We start from the raw sequence: 17,837 nt of genomic DNA on the forward strand, positions 1-17,837 counted from the left end.
CTAAAAGATTGCCATAGCAAACAAACAAAAAAAAAAAAACAAAAAAAAAAAACCCTTTTCAGGGCTACCCAATACTCTAGAAAAGAAATAATGAGTGTATGTGTTTGTAAGTGCTCACGTACCTTGGTGTGGATAGTAGATTAAGATCATGTTATGTTTTTTTTTGGTGTTTGAGGTGTGGGGAGAGTAGATTTGGGGTTTGATTGGATTGCTTTGCGTATGTGAATAGTATATTGAAGTGATTAATGAAAAAAATTTTTAGAATAGGAATGGGTAGTATAAAAAAGTGAGTGTTTCTTTTAGGTCCGCGCGTTGTTTGGTTATGATCTAGGTAAGATCAATTTTATTTTTTTAGGGGATGTTTTCCTTCACGTCCGCGCTTTCACTATAAATTGAAACTCGCTGGACAGTCTAGCTACCCTTGTTGATTGATCAACAATAAAAAATGAGTAGCAGACTTGAAAAACTTTTTGAACTCCAGATGCACCTGGAATATGCCAGATGCCTCCTGAACGAGCTGGCTGCGGAGGCCCTTGTTGAAGAAGCCAGGATAGAACAGGAGGAGGAAGAGAGAAAAATGAAAGAAGAGGAGGAAAGAAAGAGAGAGATCAGGTGTCACCTTATGATGAACCCTGTGTGCAAGGTGACACCTAAAGCAAGAACATCTCCCCAACCTGTAGCTGCACCACATTTACAACAGGAGGTAAGGATGCCAATTCATCCTAGAATAAGAAATAGAAGAAGAGAAAGGGAAGTCTTCACTATTCAAGAGACAGAAGATTGGAATAGTGAAGCCACTCAACCCGCCTATGCGCTTACAGCAACAAGGGTGAATTGGCAAGGAGACTGGAGTCGAAGATGTGTGTGTGGTGCCAGACCAGGAAGGTGCCTGCATTAGATAGGTGCATCTAGAGTTAAAAAACAGCCCTTTTCAGGGCTACCCAATCTCTAGAAAAGATATAACAATCGATTTGCCAATGTGTGTATGTAGAGTAGTGTGAATATAAACACTGACTCTTTTTTCTTGTGTGTGTGTGTGTGTGTGTGTGTGTGTGTGTTTGTAAGCGCTCACGTATGTTTGTGTGGATAGTAGATTTGGGTTTGATTTTAATGTTTTGCGTGTGTAAATAGTAGATTTGGAGTTTGTTTATTGCTGGTTCACGTATGTGGATAGTAGATCATATGAAATGAGAAAAGTAGGGGATGTTTTCCTTCACGTCCGCGCGTTGTTAGGTCATGATCTAGGTAATATCAATTTTATGTCTTGGGGATGTTTTCCATCACGTCCGCGCTTTTCGTATAAGAACCCACAGTATTCGTCGTTCAAACCATTCTACAGAGAAGATGGCTTCAAACCACCTCGATAAATTGCAAACATTGCAAGACGTCCTTGACAATTTGGGCATGATGGAACAAATGCTAGTGAGACTAAATGAAGACCACTATTCTTATAGTCCCCATCGAGTAAAGATGGAGATTAACAACTTAAGAAAAGTAAAGGACATGATAAGTGATGTGATGAAAGAAATAAAGTAGGAGAAGGAGGATGAAGAGGAAAGGATAAGGATAAGAGCATGGAATGAAAAAATTGAAAAAGAAGAAGAAAATGAGAAGAGGAAGAAAGAAGAGGAGGAGAAGAAGAAAGAAGAGAAAAAAAGGAAGAAAAGAAGAGAAAGAGTGTAGGAGAGAAAATAAGAAGTTGGTGGAGAAATAGAAGAAATTAGAAGCAGAAGAAACCCAAAGGCCCTTTTCAGGGGCACTCATAGGTCTCGAAAAGAGAATGACTTTCGATTGCCTACCCTTTTTTTTTAAAAAAAAAATTTAAAAAAAAATTTTTTTAAAAAAAAATCCCATGTTCAATTTCCCTTGACGCTAGAGTGACCCAAGACTTTTTTCCCCATGTACAATTTCCCTTGACGCTAGAGTGACCCAGGACTTTTTCCCATGTTCAATTCCCCTTCACGCTAGAATGACCCACGATTTTTCCCCATGTTAAATTTCCCTTGACGCTAGAGTGACCCAAGGCGTTCTGTAATGCTAATTCCCCTTGACGCTAGGGTGACCCCATTCACTACTAATGTATAAATGCCGGTCAATAAATACCACAAACAACAATTTTTAGAAAACTTATCAAAATACATGGAAAAATATACCATGGAAAATTTAGTTTTAGGGAGAGATTTTAACTGGGTGGGGGAAAATATAGATAGAGTAGGGGAATTAACTACAAATGACGTAAGGTTTGAACCAGAGATGGAATGTTTCCTAAATAAACACAAAATGGTAGACGTACATAGGAAATTAATTTGGCTTAGGAGTGAATACACATACGAGTACAAAATAAACAAAGGGAGTAGATTAGATAAATTTTATTGTACCTACTATGAAAAAAGATAAATAAAGAAGCAAGCATGAGGGATTTTAAAGTCTCTGATCACAAGTTAGTATATTTAGAAATAGAATTGATAAATAAACTTAAATGGGGTAAAGGGAACTGGAAACTGAATAACAAGATTTTAGATGAGAAAGATTTTATCGAAAAAATTAAAGTAGAAATAATAAAAATATATAGATAAGGGAAACAGATATTTTAAGTGAATGTGATAAATTTAAAACTTTATTTAAAAAAAACTATTACTTATTCAAAAACAAGGAAGGAAAAACAAAAAATGGAAAAAGACACGATTATAAGACATCTAGAAAAAAATTAATACAAATGAGAGAGAAAATATACTTAAAGGGAACTTAAATCAGATATTAGATGAAGAAAATAAAGGGAGAGAGATAAGGGCTGGAAAGTTTACCACAGTATATGAAAAAGCGGAGGGCCTATATAAAACAGAGGAGCTGAGGAGGGGTGTGTGTGAAAAATATATTGAAACTTTAAAAATGAACGAAGGAAAGGTATCCGACAGAAAGAAAATTTAAAAACATATTGAAGAATTTTATAGTAATTTGTATACCTTACAATATATTAATAATAACACAATAGAAGAGTACCTACAAGGAATATATTGCGAGATGATATCATCAGAACACGTGAACTTGTGTGATGATTTCATCTCAAGAGAAGAAATTTTAAATAGTATAAATAACTTGACCAAAGGAAAATCCCCAGGTAGAGATTGACTCACCGCGGATTTTTACATGAAATTCCGTGGCGAGTTGTCGCCCATTTTAGAATAGTTATGCAACAAATTATATTTGAGAAATGATAATATGACAAAAAGCATGAGGGAAAGGATTATAATACTAATATACAAAGGGAAGGGGGATAATAGGGAAGGTCTAAAAAAACTGGAGGCCCATCTCCCTCCTAAATACGGACTACAAGTTATTAAGTAAAATTTTAGCAGAAAGAATTAAAAAGGGAATGAATAAAACCATAAACATGAATCAAACATGTGGGGCCAAGGGGAGGGACATTCAGAAGAACATTTTTAAGTATTTAAACAATTATAGATTATATACAGGAATGTGGGCTAAAAGGTGCTATGGTACTTTTTGACCAGGAAAAAGCATTTTACAGATTAAAACACAACTATATGCAAGAAGTCTTAAAAAAAATTGGATTTGGAAATAATAATAATAATAATAATAATAATGAGGACTTTGTATAGCACCTAATCTTTAGAGGCTCTAAGTGCATTACAACATTAGACAACACCTATAATATAAAAAACATATAATAATATTATTACAAAAACAAACACCATGAAATTAGAAAAACTTTAAAAAATAAAAAATATGCTGAGAATATTTCAGGTAGGAAACATTAGTAGATCTTTAAGTTTGTTCTTGCAGTCGAAATAAGTGAGTTTTGAGAGCACTCTTGAATGTGATCACTGTGTCTTTGTGTCTATGTTCAGTGGGCAATTCATTCCACATTGCTGGGCCCAGATATGCAAAAGAACGCTGTCCATACGACATTGTTTTCATAATGGGAATAATGAGTATACGATTGTCAGAAGAGGAGCGTAAGTATGCTGGTGTATACACATGGGTGAAGTCAGATAGGTATATTGGACTAGAGACCGACAGTGAAACATAGCACAGAGAACAAATTTTGTGTTTGATTCTGGATCGAATGGATAGCCAGTGTAGGGTACAGAGCAGGGGGAAGGTGTGCTCTGATCGTGGTACTCTAAGTATGATCCGAGCAGCTGTGTTTTGAACTTTTTGAAGTTTCTGGAGTAGATTCTGAGATGAACCAGACAGAATTGAGTTACAATAGTCCAGCCTTGAAAGTGCAAATGAACATACAAGTGTTTTAGTGGCATCAGCTGAAATATATTTGCGAATTGAGCTGATGCGTCTCAGCTCAAGATATACAGCCTTGCATATGTTCATGACATGTTGGTGCAATGTGAGCGTACTGTCCAGAGTAACACCTAGGTTTCTTACTGATTGTGTGAATTTAATGTTGGCGTTGCTGATATTTATTGTTTGAGGTAAAGGATGTGAATGAGAAAGTCTTTGTGTTGTGATCAGAATGGCCTCAGTTTTATCATCATTCATCTGCAGCTTGTTACATGTCATCCATGATTTCGCATCAGAAATGCACCTCTCTACACACTGGATAGTAGCATCAACTTCAGTTGGGTTGGCTAGATTTGTATATTTGGGTGTCATCAGCGTACAATTGGTGAGACACTGGATGATGATCTATGACACTTGAGAGCAACTGAGTGTACAGAATGAAGAGAACAGGTCCAAGAATAGACCCCTGTGGAACACCACAACATAGATCAACTGGACTGGAGTGTATTCCATTTGCATATACAATTTGTGTCCTGTTGACCAAGTAGGACTTGAACCACAGTAAGGCTGTATCATGAATGCCAAATACATGCTGGAGACTGTGAAGTAATATATCATGGTCTATTATGTCAAATGTTGGAGACAAATCAAGGAGGGTGAGGACTGTAATCTTTCCCTTATCCAACGCAGAGAGAATGTCATTAACTACTTTTAGAAGAGTAGTTTCAGTACTGTGTCAAGGACGATATGCAGATTGTACATTGCTAAAAAGACTGTTTGAATTTAGATGAGATACAAGATGGGATAGAAAAACCTTTTCTAAGATTTTTGATATGAATGGGAGATTAGTTCTTTAAATCGTTATGGTCTAGTGTTGGTTTCTTCAGCAGAGGCTTTAAAATGGCAGCTTTGAAAAATGATGGGAATTCCCCGAATGAGAGAGAGGTATTAATAACATCAGTTAGTGAAGGCAATACTGATCTAAGCACTCAAGCAGCAGTGATGTTGGAATTGGATCATTTGCACTCTTCATCACGATTGTACGTACGAAATCCAAAGAGACAGGTTCAAATGCTGGTAATGGTTGTCGTTCAAATTCTGTATCCCAACTGTATGGTGACGACGAGTCAATTGAAATTGTGGTGTCAAGCTTATCTCTAATGGTTTATACTTTGTCATGGAAGAAATTTGCAAACATGTCCAGAAGGTCGACTGGAGAGAAAGTAGTTGGAAGTGGTGTTCATTTATTCCTTGACATTAGCTTGTTAGTAATCTCGAAGAGCTCTTTGCAGCTGAAACTTTCCATGATCTTAGTAGTGTAGTGGGCTGATTTCGCTCCATGGACTATATCTGTGACATTCTTCTTAGCGACTTCATAGAGTTGCTTACGAATAGTGAGTCTGGTGGAAAGCGAGAGCCTCTCAGCTTTAAGGCGGTCTCTTTTAGCAGTGCGAAGCTGGCCCCTAACACTGCTATACCATGGAGAACACTTTTGAATTGATACTCTGCACTTGGTAGCTGGGGCATGTTTGTCAAGTAATGTACGCAGACAGTTATCGAGTTGTTCCGCGGTAGGAGGTAAGCAAGTTGTTAGGTTAGCTTGGATGTCGTGCATTAGTTTGGTTCTATTTATCATACGGAGGTTTCTCTTAGTAGCAGATAAAGGTTACTTATTCCTTATTCAATCGGTAACTGGTTACTTATTCCTTATTCAATCGGGAATAAGGAATAAGTAACCAACTTGACGTCAATATCGGACGCCCCTTATATCGCGGATTACTATCGACGACATTAGTCAGGACTTGCTTCGAGAGCTGACTCTATCCCCTAGAGATAAAACATCAAAGAAGGTTCTGTGTCAAAACTGTATAAAGATATAACGTTCTTACGCCATGTGTGTTACTCGATCTCCATTTAACCGTAGATTTCTCGAAATCGCCTCGACGAAGTTTTTAAAAAAACTTTTTTTACTGTTAGACCGTGTACCTAGTTAGATAATATGCAAGACACGTTGAAATCAAAATCCTCTTAGCAGGTGTTCAATTAATACAAACTATCGATACAATCTATTAACATTTGCGTGTTGCTATTGGTTTTCGTGTTTTTTTTTTCAGGGGGAAGGGGTTAAGAACAGGTACCCATAGGGTATCCATTATTTCGCTGTTTCGTCTCGACGAAATTCATCAGGACATTTTTCCTGGATTGTTGTGTTATTGTGTTAAAACATAAGATGGGACGCCGTGTTCTAACTATCAATAACTTTAATATATACAAATGACTACTGTGAGGTCTTAACACAGAGTGCTATCGAAGAGGCAGGCGTCTGTAGATAATACCATTAGAGCCATGACTCATGCACAGAGGGTTCTTATTGGTCAGTTACACATGCTTAATGTTACATCTCTCTTCGTACAAAGAAAAGGTTTTAATAAACTTTTAATGTGTGTGTGTGTGTGTGTGTGTGTTTGTGATTTGGATTTTTAACGTAGCTTTCATAATTTTTCAGTCATATCGCTACGATGTCTGCAGTTTGACGGTTTATAATGATATCTAGCATTGGGGCATCATACCGCAGACATGTAGCATGATGTCCCACCCAGTCACATTATCCTGACACCAGGCCGACCAGTCCTAACACTAACCTCTTAATGCTGAGCGCCAAGCGAGGCAGCTGTTAGTACCATTTTTGCAAGTCTTTGGTATGACTCGGCCGGGGATTGAACCCACGACCTACCGCATCCGAGGCGGACGCTCTAACCACTAGGAAACTTTTAATAAACTGTCTAAATTAATCATGAGTCATTATAACTAATGTATCAAAATCAAGCGCGTCTTTGATAGCAATGATTACAATGATCAACGAATAAATCTCTGAGACAGACTGAAAATGCTTTGTACATTTTTTAAAGATCCTGTTGCTTGTTTGATTGCTATTTAATGTACACAGCTGGTCCTTATCATGAATCACCGTCTGTGTTTATCAACAGAACCATGCACTGTGCTACACTAATGATTATTAGCTGAGTCTCTCTTATCTGTGAGTACAGGATTTCACAACTGTTTCTTATCCAGGATATGTACAGGTTTTAGGAACTGATATTACACTCACTCTGTTATCTTAGGTTTTGGTAGCCTACCAGAATGTGTGTATGTTTGCTGACAATCTTGTGGGTTTGTTGCGTCAGGCTCAGGCGTACTTTGGCTGAAGCACTGAGATTCCACTGATTGTGAAATTGGTTTACTGGCATTTGCGGGAAGTGTTACAGCTGTACACAGTGTGTTTTCAATCTGAGAGAAGGGCGCAATTATATTACATTGTAGGGGTGGGGGTGTTTCATTAGTTTTCATGAGCTGACGTCTATTGCGACTATAAATGGTACCATCTTTGCTGCGAACTGAGTATGACCTTTCGTCGTGTTTTCTTATTATAACGGCAGGTTCCCAGTTTTGATCTTTGAATTGAACTCTGAATGATTCCCCTTCCTTAATTGGTTTTAGTGGTTTTGCACTTTTATCATAATAATTCTTTGTTTTCTTCTTATTTATATATTAATTTATTTATTGTAATTTATTTTTGACCTCAGCGGTGATGGGTGTTTTGGGAATTAACCTTTAGCGGGTTGTTGGGAGAATTGATCTGAGTTGTCTCCCCATCAACAATTGTGCTGGTGAGAACCCGATGTGAAGAGCAGTGGCTCGATATTCTAATAGGCTTATAAGCGGTTCTCTGCCATCGGCTTTTGCTTTGAGAGAATTCTCTATACAGTTTGAACTGTTTTCTCCGCTAGGCCGTTCGACTGAGGGTATGTGGGACTCGATGTAACATGTTTAAAGTCCCATTCTTTCGCGGAAGCTTGCGATCTCTCGGGAAGAATAGCATGTTTGATTGTCGCTGACAACGACTTCCGGTATTCCGAAGAGCGCGAATATGCGTTTCATGTGATTAATAACAGTGAAACTTTTTGAGCTTGAGAGTGCCTTAACTTCAAAGTAGCGACTAAAATAATCTACTACAACAATGTACTTTTTATTATCCCATGTAAATAGGTCTGTGGCGACTTTTTGCCATGGATATTCAGGGACGTCATGGGGGATGAGAGGTTCCGTCGGTCTCACTGGATAGTTTCGTATTTGGACACCCCTAATTTTTAAGGTAGAAGCCATGAACCTAATTATCACAAGCCTAGCATTTATAAATTCACACATCAGCTAAATCTATAATGTGGTTTAGATTTACTTTGAGTTAGGCTTGGAAATAGGTTGGCTTGTTGGTGACTGCATGTCACAGTTAGATGAGCATTGGAGATCAAATGCGTAACTTGGGCTGCAAATGAGCTGCCGACTTGGCTTACGTATTTATGTTGTTGTTGTTGTTGTTGTTGTGGGGTTTAACGCCATTTTTCAGCACACGATAGGCTATACATGGCGGCCAGTATTAATGGTGGAGGAAGAACCCGGGAAAACCCCGGAAAGAACCACCGACCCTCGAGAAGCTACTGGCAAGCTTTCTCATATACCCACATTGGCTGAATCTTAGACTCGAACCTCCGCAGACAGAGGTGAGATGGCAGTGATCCGTAACGAAGAGCGCTCTAGACCACTCGGCCACTCGGGGCCCCACGTATTTATGTGTGTCTGTTACAGAGGCAAATATCTAAAAGTCTAGATGGTTGAGGGGTGATTAAAAGTATGCTAATTTGTTATAGTATTAGTGAACTTTATTCATGCATAAAGCACATACTGATTCTTTTAGCTGCCTTGTCACAGGAAAATATTCAAAATAGCTATTTCTTGTCAAAAATGAATGTAAAATTTAGGGGTTGGTGGCAGTGTTGGTTCAGTATGAAAACCACCAGTTGCATCAGGAATTAACGTGATTACTGCAGTAAAAATCTCACATGTATTCTTTCTACAAAAATCATTAGTTTGTTTTTATTTGTATCCTCAGTGTAAAATTATTCTCATTTTTCTATAATTGGTCATTGTTGGATGAAAATTCACCAGATAATCTGTCCAGTGAGACCTTTTGGTTAGAACTTCTGCGCTCCAAGCAGATAGAGAATTTTGACACTAAATCGGAAATGTCAACTGAGATTCTTGGCCAAAACAAGACATCTCTGGCTCTTTTCAGACACTACTCAATACCTAAATGTCCTGAATGTACAGTTTCTAGCATTTTCTGCCTGAGGACTTGTGGTATGACTATTTTGTGACCTTTCAAAATTAACCCATCTACAACTGAAAGTGTATCTCTATAATTCCAATCGTCAATTATTTCTGATTGACAGCTTGACCTCTTTTCAGGCCAACCTTCAGTTATGACCTGTTTTAGTATGTCCAGCTGGGGGTCTTGTTCAGTGAGAGATTGAATTTCTTATTTTCTTACAATCAGATACAGGTAATGCCGATAAAACCATATGCACATGCATATCTATACCTTCAGATAAGGTGGGGTGAGTATCAAATAAGAACTTACGGGAGAGTGTGTCTGCTACGGGTATGTTCTTACCTTGGTAATGTTTTACCTCTAGATCATAACGCTGCAGTTGCAAAAGCATGCGTTGTAGTTGTGGTGGGGCTGCATAGAGGGGCTTTTTCATTATAGCGACGAGTGGAAGGTGGTCAGTTTGAACGTGTACCTTTCTCGCATATACATATTGATGAACCGTTTGCATCCAAACAGTATAGCGAACATTGCTTTCTCTATCTGAGCATAATTAATTTCAGTTGTAGTCAAGGATTTTGATGCATAAGCCATGGGCTTATCATCTTGTATTAGGGCGGCACCGAGCCCATATTTTGCGCGTCAACTTGCAAAGTCAGTGGTTTCTTAGGGTCAAAATAGGACAGAACAGGTCCCGGGCTTATAGTAATTATGTCTTTGACCTTTTGAAATGCGTCTATTTGCGGAGAGTCCCATGAAAACTCTACGTCTTTCGCTAACAGTTGTCTTAACGGACTGGTGATCCCAGCCAAATTTGGGGCAAATTTGGACAAGTAGTTAACCATGCCAAGAATGGTTTCTAACCCCGCGCGGTTACGAAGGGGTTCCATTTCTCTGACCCCTGATACTTTGGCAGGGTCGGGTTTGAGACCTACTGCTGACAGAATGTGCCCGAAGTACTGTACTTCTGTAACACCTACTTCTAGATTTTCCTCATTTAGCCGGATTCCTTTTTCGAGGGAGCGTTTGAGAACATTTCTCAAATTTGTATCATGTTCGTCGCCTGTGCATCCGAAAACTAGTATATCGTCGCAAATCGAAACGATACCACTTGAACCTTCAAAGCTCTCATCGATCTGCCTTTGGAATTCATCCTGAGATGATTTCAAACCAAATGGGAGACGCAAGAAACGGTAACGGCCGTAAAGGGTGTTGAAAGTTGTGAGGTATGAAGAGTCACGTGACAGTTTTATTGCCCAATATCATGACCGTGCATCCAATTTGGTGAAGTATTTTGCACATGATAATTGGGGTAGGATATCGTCTAATGTGCGCATAGGGTAATGGGGGCGCAAACTTGCTTTATTAAGATCTTGTGGTTCGAGACATACCCTTAGTTTACCCGATTGCTTTTCTACGATAACCATAGAATTTACCCATGCTGTAGGTGATGTAACCGGGGCAATGATATTTTCGTTTTCCATGCGATCAAGTTCAGTTTTGAGTCTGTCTTGAAGTGCGACAGGTACTCGCCGCGGAGGGTGCACTACAGGTGTAGCCTTGGGGTCGATGTGTATGGTACATTCCCCAGGGAAAAGACCTATGCCGCTGAAGACTTCGGCATATTCCTTGAGAACAACTGCCTTAGTGAGGAGTGTACTCTTGTTACATTGTAAATTTGACATCTGTGTCTGAACAGAGTATATAAATTTAACTAAGCCTAACTCCATACAAGATTGTAAACCAATAATAGGTGGTGCTTTCGTTTTAACAATGTAGAACTCGAGTTCATGTGTACGTTCAGTGCATTTACATGTGAGATTGACTCTACTCATTGTACTCAATAATGTGCCATCATATGCGGATAATGTGTTTAATGTAGGTTGAGTTGGATGCTTTATGCCTAGCGTTTTGAATATATGCGATGATATGATGTTAACTTGAGAGCCAGTATCCAATGTAAAATCAATAGAAAATAAATTAGGTCATACCTCTATCGCCGCATACGCCTGGCCATTGGCAATTATATAATTTTTACACTGTCAATATATAAATCCACGTTTTTATTTTCATTGTTAATCATACTGATCGTTTTTGATCTACATACTTTCTCAAAGTGATTGAGTTTATGACACTTATTGCAAGTCTTTCCTTTTGTAGGGCCCTTGTCCTGGCTTGAAAGTGATTTGTACCCGCAGTGTTCACAGGTCGCGTTGATGCTCCGTCTGGAAGATGTGGTCCATTTCATCTTCGGCTGTAGTTCTTTTCTCTTGGCATGTCGTTGAATTGTCGCATGTACTTCCGGTCTGGCTGATGCAGACATGGTCTGGAGCTGCTCCTGGGTAAATTCATGGCTTTGACTGATGTTAATAGCCTTTTCCAAGGTCAACTTTTCACCGTCGCTGATAAGTTTTCTCGTATCCTTGGTGACGATACCCCGAAGACAATTCTATCACGAATCATGTCGTCTTCGTCTTTGAAGAGACAGTCCTTGGCCAAGAGTTTCAATGAAGTCACATATTGGTCTATTGTCCTGGAGCCTTGAATTTCATTGTTAAACTTGAATCTGGCAAAGACTGGATTAAATTTTGGTTGTACTTGATGTTTGAATTTTGTAAAGAGCGTTGATGGGTCCTTTTTATCTTCATTCGTCAGAGTCCATGTGTTGAAAATATCTCTACCTTTGTCGCCTACCCAAAGTAGAATGTAGTTGGCTTTGACCGCATCACTTCTTCTACTCATCGGTCCATTAAATATTAATTCACAGTGTATTGTTGGAATTTAGCCAATGAGGTGGTAAGGTTGGAATTGTCCCAGTCCATGGTAGGGGTTGGCACGCCGGAAAGAGCCATTTCGAAGGTATTAAGTTCGTATGCAGAAATTTCAACGTTTTTAAGGTTTTAAATTCGTGCAAAATCTTTCGTGGATTGTAAAGTTATTGTTTCAAAATATCCATTTACGATCCATGTGTTATTCCTATTATAAGTATTATCCCACATCTGACACCATGTTGTGTTATTGTGTTAAAACATAAGATGGGACGTCGTGTTCTAACTATCAATAAATTTGATATATACAAATGACTAATATGAGGTCTTAACATAGAGTGCTATCGAAGAGGCAGACGCCTGTAGATAGTACCAGTGGAGCCATGACTCATGCACAGAGGGTTCTGGTTGGTCAGTTACACATGTATAACGTTACATGGATGGACCTCTATCCGCTATAGATAAAATGTCAAAGAAGGGTCTCTGTTTTAATCTTACATCATGTGTCGTACGAGACCTCCGTCATCTAGCTGATTTCTCGAAATCGGCTCAACGAAATTCCTCAGGACTTCTTCCGTGACTATACTATCCTCTAGAGATAGTATGTGAAGAAGGGCCATTGTCAAATCTCTTTAAAGGTGATGCTTAACGACCAAACTGTATCAGTAAGACATAATCTTCTTGTAGCATGTGCTTTACTCGCCCTCCACTCCCCTTTATGTAACCCCGATTTCTAGAAATTGGTTACAAGTATGCTAAGTTCCTCAGTTCCAAGGACTTCAAAACAATATTTAAAGTCAATTAAAGGTTTCTTAATCTCATAAATACTCCACATATTTCTCCTCTAAGGACATGACAAGAGAAATCTCCAGTTTCACACTAGTAGGGTTTTCTGTGGTTTCCCTTTTACTACGTCAATAGTAAGCTTTTCGAACCCAAATACTAATACTTAACGCCATGCGTCTCAAAACAGGACCCAGATGCCCAACACAACTAATTAATCCTGTATCAAATTACAAAACACGTATTCCTATGAATATCTTAAACCACTCCTACATGTGATCTATCTTTCCTTCCGTTTCGGGTTGAAATAATGACTAGCTCGTCGATTGTGGGATTTATAAATGATACGAGGTAAACCTAAAACAATACAAAACGTATACTTAGAATACAAGACAAATACAATACAGAATATACCCGACACAAATACAATACACAGTATACAACCCACCCACCGGCATTTATAATTTTATCACAGAAAAACTAATTATCCCTGACCAGACTCGAAGGGTATAATTTTTCCAAATTATATTTAAGCCCTTGTCTTTCGCTTGCGTGAAAGACCAGTGCTCTTCACAACTCGCACTGCTTGAGATGTTGTCCGTCTCCAGCCTAGAGTAGCAATGCCTGAAGCTTGTTTTGTTAGTTTGGCGGGGAAGTGATTTTAATACTCCTGACGCACAGGAATCATGCACCGTGATTGATCACTCACTCACTCATGACAACCACGCACATTGGTACACGAAGCAATTCCTGGGTCACATACTCCCTCCCTCAATGTAAATGTCTCCTGACATTTAGCAAATTTGTGCTTGCCGCGTTAAAAGTACAATGACAATCGTTTGGAACTATCCTTCGAGTCTTTTGGAAACCAATAAAAAAAAAAATACTATCATACCTCTGAAATGATTACAAATACAGAGCTTAACTAATTTACTCTCCCTGCAGATAAAACATAAAACACTGAAATATGGACTACAGCTAAAACTCAAAATGGAATTGTCGTTGTCAAATACCTTGCTGTATTTAATTTACATTGCAGTGCTTAATTTACATGAAAGGGGCTCTTCTGCGTCGCTCCACCTATCAACTGCAAATAAAAACAGGCATGTAATCTAGATCTCAGTAATTCACACGTAGTAAACAGTTTGCGAATACACCCACTGGCCTAGCCGGTCGGGTGGTTTTAAGTCGCTGGTTGAACTCCTTAACGGTTGCTGGCCTGAGTCTTTCTGTGACACCTGTGTTGCGCCAGTGGGCTTAGGATCAACACCACAGACTGGCGGTCCGGGTCTTCCTCTAAGATGGTCGGGCTTTGACCTGACCTTTCGGCAGATATCTCTGGGTAACCGAACTCAGTACTCTCATGTGAAACGCGAGAGGGAGTAGATAAATGACTCGTGAGTTCACTTAAACTACTGCCATATTGCCTAGACCTACTGGTTTGAAAGTTTACGCTTTCAAGAGGCTCGCTAATATGGTGATCTATTAACAGGGGCAGCTCGTGTAGAGTGTTCACGGAACTTAACACTATCCTTCTTGGCCCCCCGGGTCGTCTTTGTGGTATAACATACCGGTCGGAGTCCGAGTCAGAACTCGAAGATTCAGAGCTCGACTCCAAAGGGGTAGCATTTGGTACACCAGGTTGCTTCTGAACTTGTTTCATGGGGACTTGATCACAGAGAAGGTAGTCGAAGGGCAAAAGCATATTACGATGCAATGTGCGCGTGGATTTCGAACCCTCGACCATCCTTACCTTGTACACAGGTATATCTAAATTGGGGATTAATATCACCTGATATACATCCTTGGACTACTTGTCGGCTAATTTCTGTTTCCCTTTCAGTCCAACGTTGCGCACTAAGACTCGGTCCGCTACTTCAAGTTTGGACCCGTGTACCTTTTTATCGTACTGGGCCTAGTTCTTAGCCTGGCTCTTGCTCGATTCCCTCGTCGCGCCCTTGTAAGCAAATTGGAGGCGGTCTTTCAGTTTTTCCACGTACGCGAGAGGCGCTTCAGCAACCTCGCCACTATCTGATGTAGTGCCCAGAATGGCGTCGACAGAAAGCCTGGGGTGCCACCCAAACATAAGAAAATGTGGCGAGAATCCGGTAGAATCGTTCTTAGTAGCATTATATGCATGGACAATTGGAGCAATGTACGACTTCCAATCACATTTTTGCTATTCCTCCAATGTCCCTAGCATTGTTAAGAGTGTTCCATTGAAGCGTTCGCAGGTGCCATTCCCCTGTGGGTGAAACGGGGAGGAGCGAGACTTCTGTATGTTCGCTAATTTGCATAACTCCTTTATATCTTTACCCTCGAAATTACGTCCTTGATCGCCGTGAAGCCTTTCCGGGAAACTAATATCGAAAGAAGTGCTCATAAAGGGTCTTGCGGTAGTCTGAGCTGTCTGATTCCGGCAAAGAACGGCCTGAGCATGCAGACAAGCTCCATTGGGCGGGTGGTGTGAATTGGGATTAATTTGGCCATTGCCCTAACCGGGGTCTTTCTTTGTACGCACCGTTTGCAAGACTCCACCTTGCGGTTCACGTCCTTCTCCAGACCAGGCCAATAAAACCTTTGCCTAGCTAACCAGAGTGTCTAATCCCTGCCGTGATTGCCCATATCGCTGTGGATACCTTTCAAGGCTAGACTCCGGTATGACTCTGGGATCACGAGCTGTCTGATAGATTGACCATCAAGAAAAGTGGTTCCATAGAGAACGCCGTTTTCGACTACAAGGCGGTTCCATTCACGGAGAAATTTCTGCACGGACGAATTTTCTTCCCGTAGATCCTCCTCCCCGGGCCGAAAACCCTTACTCTTGAGGTCAGTAATTCTCGCTAGAGTCTTATCAGTCAACTGTTCCTTGTCCCACTCGATGTTATTATAATGTTTAGACGCAAACACCTCATCGGCCGAATGAGGGGCTGGATCATCCGAAATAGTCTCAATCAAGGGTACAGAAACAGTAGCTGCATGGCAAATAGCTTCTACCACGTCTGGGAACATTTGTGGTAAACGCGAGAGACCGTCGGTGTCAGCGTTATTTTTACCAGCTCTAAACTTGATGGAAAAGTTGTAATTTGCAAGATCCGCAACCCTTCTATGCCCTGTAGCATCCAGTTTTGCCGTCGAAAGGACGTATGTTAATGGGTTGCTGTCCGTGACCACCTAGAAGAAAGAACCTAAGAGATAATCGTGGAATTTATCCGTCACTGCCCATTTCAACGCCAAAAATTCGAGCTTGTGAGCTGGATAGCGTCATTCACTGGGTCTCAATCCACGACTGGCGTAGGCAACTACTCTTTTCAAACCCTCTTGCTCTTGATATAGGATCGCGCCTAAACCAGAGCCACTAGCATCCGTGTGCACGATGAATGGTTTAGCATAGTCGGCAAATACTAAGATGGGGGTAGAGGTCAACTTGTCTATTAGAGTTGAAAAGGCGGTTTTTTGGGCAGTTCTCCAAGTCCAAGGAGCTGCTTGTTTGTTTATGGACTTATTCTTTCGAGGCACATTGATCGTGTCATGGCCCTCTAATAGAGCGTTTAATGGTTGTGCTATCTGCGAGAATCTCTCGACAAAGCGACGATAGTACCCTGCGAACCCTAAAAGCTGACGTAGCTCCTTAATGTTTTTAGGTTTTGGCCAAATCCTAATCTCAGCGGTCTTCTCCGGGTCGGTCTTTATACCTTCCTCGGATATAACATGACCCAGATAAACGAATGAGGACATGAACAACTCGCATTTAGAGGGTTTCAGCTTAAGACCTTGCTGATGTAAGCGTGCAAACACAGCTTCTAACCGTTCTATGTGCTCGTCGAACGTCCTTGAGAATATGAGAATATCATCTATGAAGATGAGGCATTCTTTGAGGTGCATTTCTCCCATGCATTTCTCCATAAGACGCTGAAAAGTAACTCCAGCGTTGCACAGACCAAAACTCATTCCGTTCGCCTCATAAAAACCGAGCGGACCCACCGAGAAGGCTGTATATTGCTTGTGTTGTATCCTAACTTGCCAATATCCGGACCTAAGGTCCAGCTTAGAGAAGAACCTGGCCCCTTGCAAGACATCAACAGTATCGTCAAACCGTGGAAACATATAAGCGTCCTTCCAGGTCCTTGCATTGAGGGTCCTGTAGTCTATACAGAAACGTAGGCTGTTATCACGTTTCCGCACTAACACAGCATTAGAGAAGTAGGGACTGTCAGATTCCCTGATTGCACCAGCATCTAACATTTCCGTAATGTGTCGACGCACCTACTCGTACATCCTACTCGTCTGGAGAAGTCTCTCCAGCCTGCAACCAAAAGAAGTCACCGATTCCCCTTCTCTCTGGAAAGAGTTGAAAAACTCTTGCATAATCATGCCTTGAGTCGACATATCTCGAAAGGCAGTATATAGGCGTCTCAAGATGGCTTCAGTAGATGCTTTCTCGCCTAATGCTATAACGGTATGTCTCGCCCTGTCCCGTAGAGACCGTCTGATAGCCTGAGTCATGATCGTTGGGGGATATTCAGATATAAGACGTTTTACCTCGAATCTTCATTCGTAATATGTAACGTCAACTTTCTGTGCTGTGTCATCCCTTGAAAAGGAAGGGATCTTAGGTACTACGGCTGAAGTGGGTGGGTGGGGGTATCGTTGGCTGCGGGTGAAGTACCCTGGGAACCACCAAATAGTGCTGAAGCACCTACTTGAACCTTGGGCTTGATGTCCACACTCTGCGTACCAAACCGCATGAGCGAGCCCCTCCCCATTCCTGCAATTGGAGTGCTTTGCGACAAAGGGGTAGACGGAGGCATATCAGATTTGGCTGGGGTTACCATGGGCTTAAGTGGGGCCCCCATGGGCAT

The sequence above is a fragment of the Sinohyriopsis cumingii genome, chromosome 6 (assembly GCF_028554795.1).
Source record: "Sinohyriopsis cumingii isolate HCF-2022 chromosome 6, ASM2855479v2, whole genome shotgun sequence".
Lineage (NCBI taxonomy): Eukaryota > Metazoa > Mollusca > Bivalvia > Unionida > Unionidae > Sinohyriopsis > Sinohyriopsis cumingii.